The sequence below is a fragment of the Lonchura striata genome, chromosome Z, assembly GCF_046129695.1.
Source record: "Lonchura striata isolate bLonStr1 chromosome Z, bLonStr1.mat, whole genome shotgun sequence".
Classification (NCBI taxonomy): domain Eukaryota; kingdom Metazoa; phylum Chordata; class Aves; order Passeriformes; family Estrildidae; genus Lonchura; species Lonchura striata.
The window spans coordinates 30,661,376-30,670,425 of NC_134642.1; the positions used below are offsets into that span (position 1 = coordinate 30,661,376).

General features: G+C 37.6%; 1 long non-coding RNA gene across 1 annotated transcript; it reads left to right on the plus strand.

Moving 5' to 3' along the window:
- The first annotated feature begins 1,640 nt into the window (after positions 1–1,640).
- LOC110472618 (uncharacterized) lies at positions 1,641–7,219 on the plus strand. Its single transcript, XR_002465739.2, has 3 exons — positions 1,641–1,762; positions 2,301–2,371; positions 6,358–7,219. It is a non-coding gene; the product is annotated as an uncharacterized LOC110472618 (long non-coding RNA).
- Positions 7,220–9,050: the final 1,831 nt, after the last annotated feature.

The window sequence follows — 9,050 nt, forward strand, 5'->3', positions numbered from 1 at the left end:
TACTATTCCACTGCTATGACATTTTGTTCAAGTTTAATGCAATTACAGATGATATAAAATGCATTTCAAAGTATCCTAGCTGCACACGTTGCTCTGAGGTCTGTTAAGTACTGTATGCTAAATGGTAGGCTTTACTGCAAATGTTTATGTACTCTGAGAGTGCAGTAATAGTAGAGAGGGGCAATCTGCTCAAATGGCAGTCACATAATGTAGGACATTTTAAAAACTGCAAAACTATGTAGCATGGTCCTGCACTCATCTTGGAAATTATTTTTGATTTGTAGAAATATTAAAGTAATGGAAAGGATCAAAATACTATGAGTTAAAGTTAACTATCTATTTTAGGATTCTGAATTTTCAATAACACAGAAATTGTTTATAGGTATGGAAGTATATAGGGGCTAATTAAGATGTTTTATGATGTAAATGTTTAGTAACAATTTTCTGAAAACAGATGTGTGAACTTCCATCATTTTTTAAAATTTAATTTTTTTGAAATGTGAAGTGCTTTTAATTAATAAAGCAAAATGCAAAACCCATGAAATAAGCATACAGAGAAAAATTATTAACTGTCATGTATAATTGCTTTAGAGCAATTCACAGGGTAGTTCATAGGGTAGTTCTCAGTCTAGAATGCTTTCAAAGGCAAATTTTCCAAACTTAATATGTAATTGTCACAACAGCTATTAAAGAGAGCTGCTGAAATTTGTGCTGCCTTCCTCCCACAACATGGGATTGAACAGCTGAGATGTGTTCTGCATATATAACTTCCTGTTTGCACTCACAAACTTTTTAGTCCCAACACAGAGGAGCTGATTAAACCTTACCTCACAGAAGATATAATGTAAGATGGTCAGTTTACTTCAAATAATTATATTCTGACTTTTTCCACTGTCTTGTATGTGAAAAATGACATCAGTACAAATAGTGCTGAAAAGTTCAGTGTGATTATGAATGATCTGCTTTACCGGTTGCAATCTGAATTCCATTGGAATTGTGTAAAGTTCTTGGCAGTGTTTACTGCCTTATCACCCATAAGCACACTAACAACATAGTAATTAGAAAAATAAATGTGGAAGTTGCTTCCAGATAAACCCTATGGGCTATCAAACCTTTGAGGTTTTACTCTATTCGGCTTTTCAACCCTCCCCCTAACTCTTGGTATCTTAGCTAAGCTTTGAAAAGTCATTCATTAGCTCAGGCTGTATCTGACTGGACCGACCAGGACAAAGCAGGCACTGATAAAGCGAAGTCTTGTTTCACATGTCAGCCAGCCACAGGAGACAGCTAACATAATTACCATCTGACATGATCACTACCTGCCCCAGAGGCCAATGTCCCCTTACTAGATGTGGACATTTAATTGTGCAAACAAGCACAGTTAAAAATTTTGCAAATTTAGAATTTCAGTTCCCATTAAATACCACAGATAAAGTGTCCATGTTAAAACAAAGAATTGTAGCATTACATGTAAAAGTATGTCCCCTTCATTGCACAGGTATGATGAGTGCTCAGGGGAGGGTCGTAATCCTTCCAGACCTCTGAGTTTCATCTGTCACTGCATGTCAACAGCACTTAATGGAACTTACAAAGTACAAGTGGGTTCTTTGGATTATTATGAAACATAATAAGCCAGTTAGGACATGTCTGTCTGGGTGCAATGAAACACAGTGCAGCAGTTTCCTGACCTACTAAGTGGCAGAGCCTTGTTGCCTGGTGTCTACAAATTGTGTCACAGGATTCGCATGAGGATATGCCGAAGGTAACTGATCCTGTGTGTATGCAGCCCTTGTGGTGTCTTTGGAAAACATTCCTCAGCAGTGCAGTGCTGGCAGAGCTAATGATAACATGGGTGCATGTATCTGAAAGATACTGATATAGCCTTAGATGTACAGGAATGGGGTCTGCAAAGGCCATCTTCCAACAGGAAAGATAATGTTTACCTATGGGAGCAAGTCTGAAAAGAGGGGTGAGCCTTAGAGACCTAAAGCTGGCACTTTCGCAACTCAACTATCATGCAAGGGACCTGTTCCATTTGTTCAGTATTCACAACTACAAACATTCCTGAAGTATGACAGCTAATTCGCCATCAAAAATATTAGAAATGGCAAAGGAATCATGATTTGTTTTCAAACTATTACATCAATAATGGTAAATTCTAGTTTCTGTCCTACTGCCTATTTAGCGTGAGCCACATTTCAGTGAAAAAGATTCCAGCTAACAGCTTTTTAATGTTTTTAAGCTTTCAGTGTCACACTCACACCAACTTTCTCTACCTCTTGTGTAATTTTTTCATACAGATTTGGCAACAATTCCAGGAAGAAATGTAAAATACTCATTCCAGAGCGAGTACTTACTGATTAAGAGCTAGGTAAGTCTCCTTAAGAGGGTTAGAAACTAATGGAATCCTGTCTGTCATAGATGAGAGCTGCAGCCATTCAGATACTGAATAGAGGAGAAATGGGACCATCCTTTGTGTAGCATCTCTCTTCACATAAGTACACAGGTGGTAGGTGAAGCTGGGAAGCAAGATAAATTAGCTTGTGAATCCTGGCAAAGCTTCAGTTTGGATCAGTTGCTGAACTGTCCCAAATCATCAAGGCTGAAACACTTCTTAGCAAAGCAAGAAGCCCAGCTGTAGGTAGATAAAAATCTTTGCAGTTAAATCATATGGTGACTAAGGATTTCCTTTTATCTGCAGGTTTGTTTAGGTAAGTGTGTCATTCTTGCATGAGACTCTCTGTTCACAGAGGTTAAGATTGTGGTTGAGGGCCATTGGAGTGACTCCTGAAGTAGAGCAGGGGACTTCTTGCTCCTGGCAGAAGAGAACTCTCAGCAGTTTGTATCAGGTGAAAAAAGACACAGGTTAAAGCCAATTCATTCTTAAACAATTAATCAGATATCTGATCAAAAGATTTTTGGATCAGATTTTGCCTGTGTGAAGCTGTGGAGAGAAATTAGGGTGTTATGTATTTCTCGGATGAAAGGATGTGTGACATGCTGAGTTACCTTTTAACCAGTTTAAAAGACATTTTTTTTCCTCTTTTGTCTTGTGTTCCTTATTTCCAAAAAGAATTTAGTCTCTTGCCAGTGATATAAAAAAAATAGGAAACCTAATTTTCTATTCTGAAACACAGTCCAGACTGTTATCCATGATAACATTCAGACATTCAGAGAGGTGCAGACCATGAAATATTTAAAGATGTTACAACAGTGTTGGTTTTACTTAGATATTTTGATTATATCATTCAGTCTGTTGTTTTTCTAGTAAAGTTTTAATCTAAGTTTACCTGTGAACTCAAACAAAAGACTTATAAAGAATTTAAAGAAGGATGAGGATTCAACATTGCCCCATTAATTGGGAGTTAACACTATGTTAGGCATGTCACTGCCCACTGCCCCAGCTAAGAGGCAGTGAGCACTTTTTTGAAGTTGCTCAAGTGGGACTGGTCCTGGCTCTAAAGTGAAAGGTAGAACCTGTCTAGCATTCTGCAGTTGTTTGAGGTAGCAACTTGCTCACATTCAATATAATTTTTGTGCAATACTGACCTTTTTTTCAAGTCCTATACATAGGTAACTTCTGCAGGTATATTTATGCAAAGATTTTGGGTTGGATAGTGGGGTTTCTTTTAATTGCACACAGAATTTAAGGAAGTATGTGATAGCTGTGTGCCTTAATTAATGAGGCCAGTTACTTAATTTCATCTGTAGTCCTGCAGGAAAACCAGGGCTCATTGTAAGGTAAGGGATAGCAGACTGTGGTATAAAGACAATGGACATTATCTGCTGCCAGGAGAAAAAAAAACAAGGAGATGTTCAGGTCAGAGTTCTGCCGACTTGCTCTGTGCAGTGGACCTGGCCTCTGCTCGGTGAGAACAGGGACCTGACAGCTGTTGCAGTTCTGAGGAACCATGCCTGGTTCTTGAATGTACTCCCTGAGACAGAAAAACAGATTTTTAAACCAAGCTCAATCCATCCCATCACTTAAAATTGAAACATAAAAACAAAATTCTATTTTAAAATTAACAGCTACTCCCAAGACTTGGATTCACTTACCTTTTGTCATCTGTGATTTATGCAAGTCTGTTGAATTCCATGGACCCCTCACAGACATTCAACTAGAGTCAACAAAGCAATTCGGCCTTGAAGCCGAATTATTTTGTCAGTGTTTGTAATATATTTCTACATTTGTGAAGGTGAATTTAGCTTAGCAAGTTCCTAAAGAGATATGTAGTTAGAATGTCCCACATATAAAAAGAAGAATTACACAATCATTTTCCAGTAAGAAGTGTTTTCCTAGTCTAATCCTCCATAATCTTGCTAACAGAGACAAAATATTTCTGCTTTTTATGTTCTTGTGCAGAGCTGTCAGCGGTTGTTGACAAGTTGCAATTTTCTATCAGGCCCCAGTGTTTATACACATGCTCTCACATTTTGAAGATCAGAATATATACACAAGACAACCACAAATCTAGATTGGTATTTTATAATTTTATTTTTTTCCCTGCAGCATGAGATGTCTGTCCTGTTCTGTTCCCATAATCTGTCATTTTTAGCATCTTTCCCACTTTTTGCAATTCTTTATTCAAGTGATGAATTTTTCTTTCATAAAATCTCATTGTCATGCTTCATTCAACTTATTGAGCAGTTAAAATTCCTGTTATTGCATTATCCATATTGTTCTGTGGCATGAAGGTAGTCCATCTTTGTCACAGCTTGTTGACGTAGATGTCAGCTGAATAACAATAGAATAGCCTTTTTTCAAATTATATTACAAATTGCAGTAAGCAATTTCATTATCATAATTTTCTCTTAATTTTTAATATCCAAATTAATAATTTTAATTTTGAATACACTATATCTTTTTAATATGTTCACGAGCGAATATTTTGAAAGACATACTAAACGTCATATTTATAGAAGGCTTGTACACCAAGTGTTAAAAAAAACATGTGCTATCTTCCAGATAAAAATCTTCCAGATTTTTAAATACAGCTATGACTTTAAGAATAAGGTCAGTCTCACTCACTTTTTGACATTGCTTTTGTTCATTATGCTTTTACTAGCTAAAGTAAACCCTGAATGCCTTTAGAAGAGAAAGAAGGGGAGAGAAAAAGGGAGACATACACAATGAGAGAGGGAGAGACAAAGGGGGAAGGGGAAAGAAAGAAAGAATAAAAGAAGGAGGAATTTAAAAAGAATATTTTTAATTTAAATATTTGAATGTTTATAAATTCTTAGGATTCTGGTGACACTTATAGACAACTTGAGCCACAAAAAGTCCTCTTCCATTCTGCTGCAATTTTCAAATCATCACTGCCCCCTCTGTGCTTTCTACGTGTGAACCACAATATTTTTCTCTATTAAAGCCTACCTAATCATGTCATCTTACATTTTCACTCACATTAGAGAGAGATCCAGGCTGCAAATACATTGAAATAAGAAACTTAATTTTCTTATGTCTGAAGTTGTTCTTCATTTTTCTCTATACTCAATGTAAAGCGGCAGAACTGATATAAGTTCCCATTTCTGCATTAGTGCTATGAAGATTCACTGAGATGTATTAAAACACAAAAAACAGTGGAATAGCTTAAAATATCATCTGAAAACTGAGGCAGGGGCACCATACTTTGAATGAGAAATTGCTTTGCTTTTTGTTGCTTCTTAAAATAAAAAATCAATAGAAGAAAGAGAAAGAGAATTTTGCTGAGATGGCTGTTCCTTTCAGTTCTGTAAGGAAGCCTGAGGCATACTGATGAAATCTTTGTGATTCTTTATGTTTTTTGAGTTAGGATGCAAAAAAAAGTACTATTCTAATAGCAAAACTTGGTTAAAGTATAGAGGGCAGTGAGGATGATGCATATATGTCCATTTCAGTAAATGCTTCTATTTAGGCACATGAAGTTACTCGTAGAAGTAAGGATTTGTACTATGCCTATTGTCAGTCTAGAAAATATTAGCACTGTATCAACAATCTGATTGTTGATAGTGATAGATATTTTTTGGGGGGGCACTAAAAAGTTTGAAGTATATATTTTCCTAAGTTATCCATTTGATAACTCTGAACACCTCCTGTCTGATGTTTTTTCTCCAGTATTTTTCAGATTGCTGGTTTAGATGTGCTAACAGAATTCTGCCATTGTAAGAATTGTCTGTAAAGTAAAGCTGTTTAATTTTTTTCCTTCCCCTTTACACTAACACTTTCTCAGAAAAGTATTTTCCTCCAAGTGGACTTGAACAGTTACCAAGGTCACTAGTTTGGAAGAAAACACAGTTTAGCTGACATAATCATTGTCCTGGTTTCAGTCAGGATTGAGTTAATGTTCTTCCTAATACAGTGCTTTGTTTTGGATTTAGGATTAGAATAATGTTGGTAACACACCAGTGTTTTAATTGTTGCTGAGCAGCACCTACGCTAAGTCAAGGACTTTAAGGACTTTTCATCTTCTCATGATGCACCACCAGTGAAGAGACTTGGGAGCACCAAAAGCTGAAAGGACACAGAAAGAGCAGTTGACCAAACCTGAGGGATGTCCAGTACACCTGGAATCAATTACCCAGGTGTGGAAACACAACCCCACCATCTGCCATCCACTGATCCAGGTTGAACTGGAAAAGAGTGAAACTCTGGAACACCCACAGTAGGTTGATCATATCATTGTGTGAGGCAATACAGCAACAGAAATTTTTGGAAAAGGAAAGAAAATAATACAAACTTTTCTGAAAGCTAATCTGATTTTGCCAAAATTCAAGTGATCTGCACAGGACATCTAATTTTTATGAATAAAATTGTTAGCATCCAGCGTCAAGATGAACATCACAAATCCCATTGGATGTGATCAACAAAACAAAACAACATCTTCACCAACTAGCAAAGAGAAGGCACAAGCTCTTTTAGGCATTCTGGGTTTCTGGGGCATGCATACTCTAAATTTCAGCCTGATTGAAAGCCTACTTTATCCAGTAACCCAAAAAAAGAACAATTTCTAATTTCAAGTGGGACCCTGAGCAACAAGATTTTGAACAAATCAAACAGGAAATCAAGCAGCAACTCTTGAGTCAGTTGGTGAAGACAAGATGTAAGATATGTGCCCTGCACCACAGCCAGGGAGAATAGCCCTACTGGCAACATCTGTCAGAAAGCACTTGAGGTGAAAACCTAGGTTTTTGGATTTGGGGATACACCCGACATGAAATCCATTATAATCCAACGGAAAAAGAGGTACTGTTAGCTTAAGAAAGAGTTTGAGTTGACTTGAAAATGACTGGTACAGAAGGGCAGTTCCTCTTGGCATCCTGACTGCCAGCACTGGGCTGGATGTTCAAAGGACAGAGATCACACAGCAGGCTCAACTAGGAAACCTCAGCTGCCCTGAAATCTTGGACAGAAATCATGAACCGGACAGAAGGTAAAGATTTTGAAGTATTGCCAGAGGAGGAGGTGAAGTCTGCTGATGATGTCCAAATCTATAATAAACTACCAGAAAATGAGAAGCAATATGCCCAGCTCCCTGATAAGTCCTGTTGTAGGAAATCATCTGAAGTAGAAAACTGCTGTATGGAGTTCTATATGATAAGTCACAGAAACTGCTGCAGAAGGTGAATAGAGCCAATTTGCTTAAAGGAAGGCCATCCAGCTGGCTTTAAACATTGCTGAATGAGAAAAGCCAACAGTGTTTTATCTCTACTGACTCATGGATGTTGGCAAACACCCTGTGGAGTTGATTACAGCAATGGAAACAGAGCATCTGGGCTGCTGCATTGAGCAGGCTATCCCTGGTGCCATAAAACCCATTGGCAGAGATGAAGACCAATCAGATTGAACAGGGAGCTTTGGCTGGAACCTGGGCAAAAAAGGAGTACATACACTTTGAAAGAAGGGACAAGAAAAACAGAAGATCTACAAGGATGTTGTGAGGTTGTGCATGGAGAAAATTAGAAGAGCTAAACTAAAACTTAATCTGGTACTGATATAAAAGATAATAAATGTTTCTACAAATACATCAGCAACACAAGGAAGACTAAAGAAAATCTCATCCTTTATTGTATGTGGGGGTTAAAAATTGTGATAAAGAATGAGAAAAAGAATGAGAAAAAATGTCTCATTTGCCTGAGTTTTTAATTATAAAACCAATTATTATTGGGATTATTGGGGTACACAGCTCTCTGAGCTGGAAGACAGGGATGGAGATTAGAATGCAGCCCTCATATTCTAAGGGGGCCCACAGTCAGTCATTTGCTATGCCACTTAGACACACACTGGGCTATGGTACCAAACAGGATCCACACAAGTGAGAGAAAATCAAGTGATATAACTGATATACTAACTAACTGATTAACACTACACTGAGGGCAATGACTGCTAGGCCTTCAAAAGCCTGCTGGTTAGTCAATATTAGGTGATCTGCCAATTGAGCTGGCCCAATAAGCATTCATGTACTATAGAAGGGGATAAAGTTCCTTTAGGGCACATTAGAAATATGCTGGGGAGGTCACTCTGGGTTGTTCCTGCCTCAGACAGTGACAAATCCATCCACAGGATTTCTTTTGCTCAGGACCTGGGTAGTCTTGGTGGGTATGCAGGAGGGTGGGGAACTCTGATGAGGGTGTACCTCAAGGGGATTGGATTTTGACTAAGACAGGACAATGACTTGAATTGTAAGGTGCTAACTGCTCCATTATACTATATTTAACCTCTACTATAATTGCAATATGTCATATCAACATGATTACAGTAAGAATTATCTGAATTAATGAAAAAATAATTCTGATGAAGCCAGTGAAAGTTCAGCAGTGACAGAACCAGAACTGGCTTCAGCGTCCAACATCACAGATCATCTTTCCTGCTCTGAAGGACTGCTGTGACAGATGGAGCCAAACTCATGGACTAAATGAATTCAAAAGACTACCTATATACTAAGGAAACTATACCTGTATGTGAATATCAAAAGACAAGAAAGGTGACAATGATTAGTCAGGATGTATTAGGAATTGTGAGATTCAGGCATAACATAAATGGTTAAATTCTGATTAACACATATTCTTTCCTT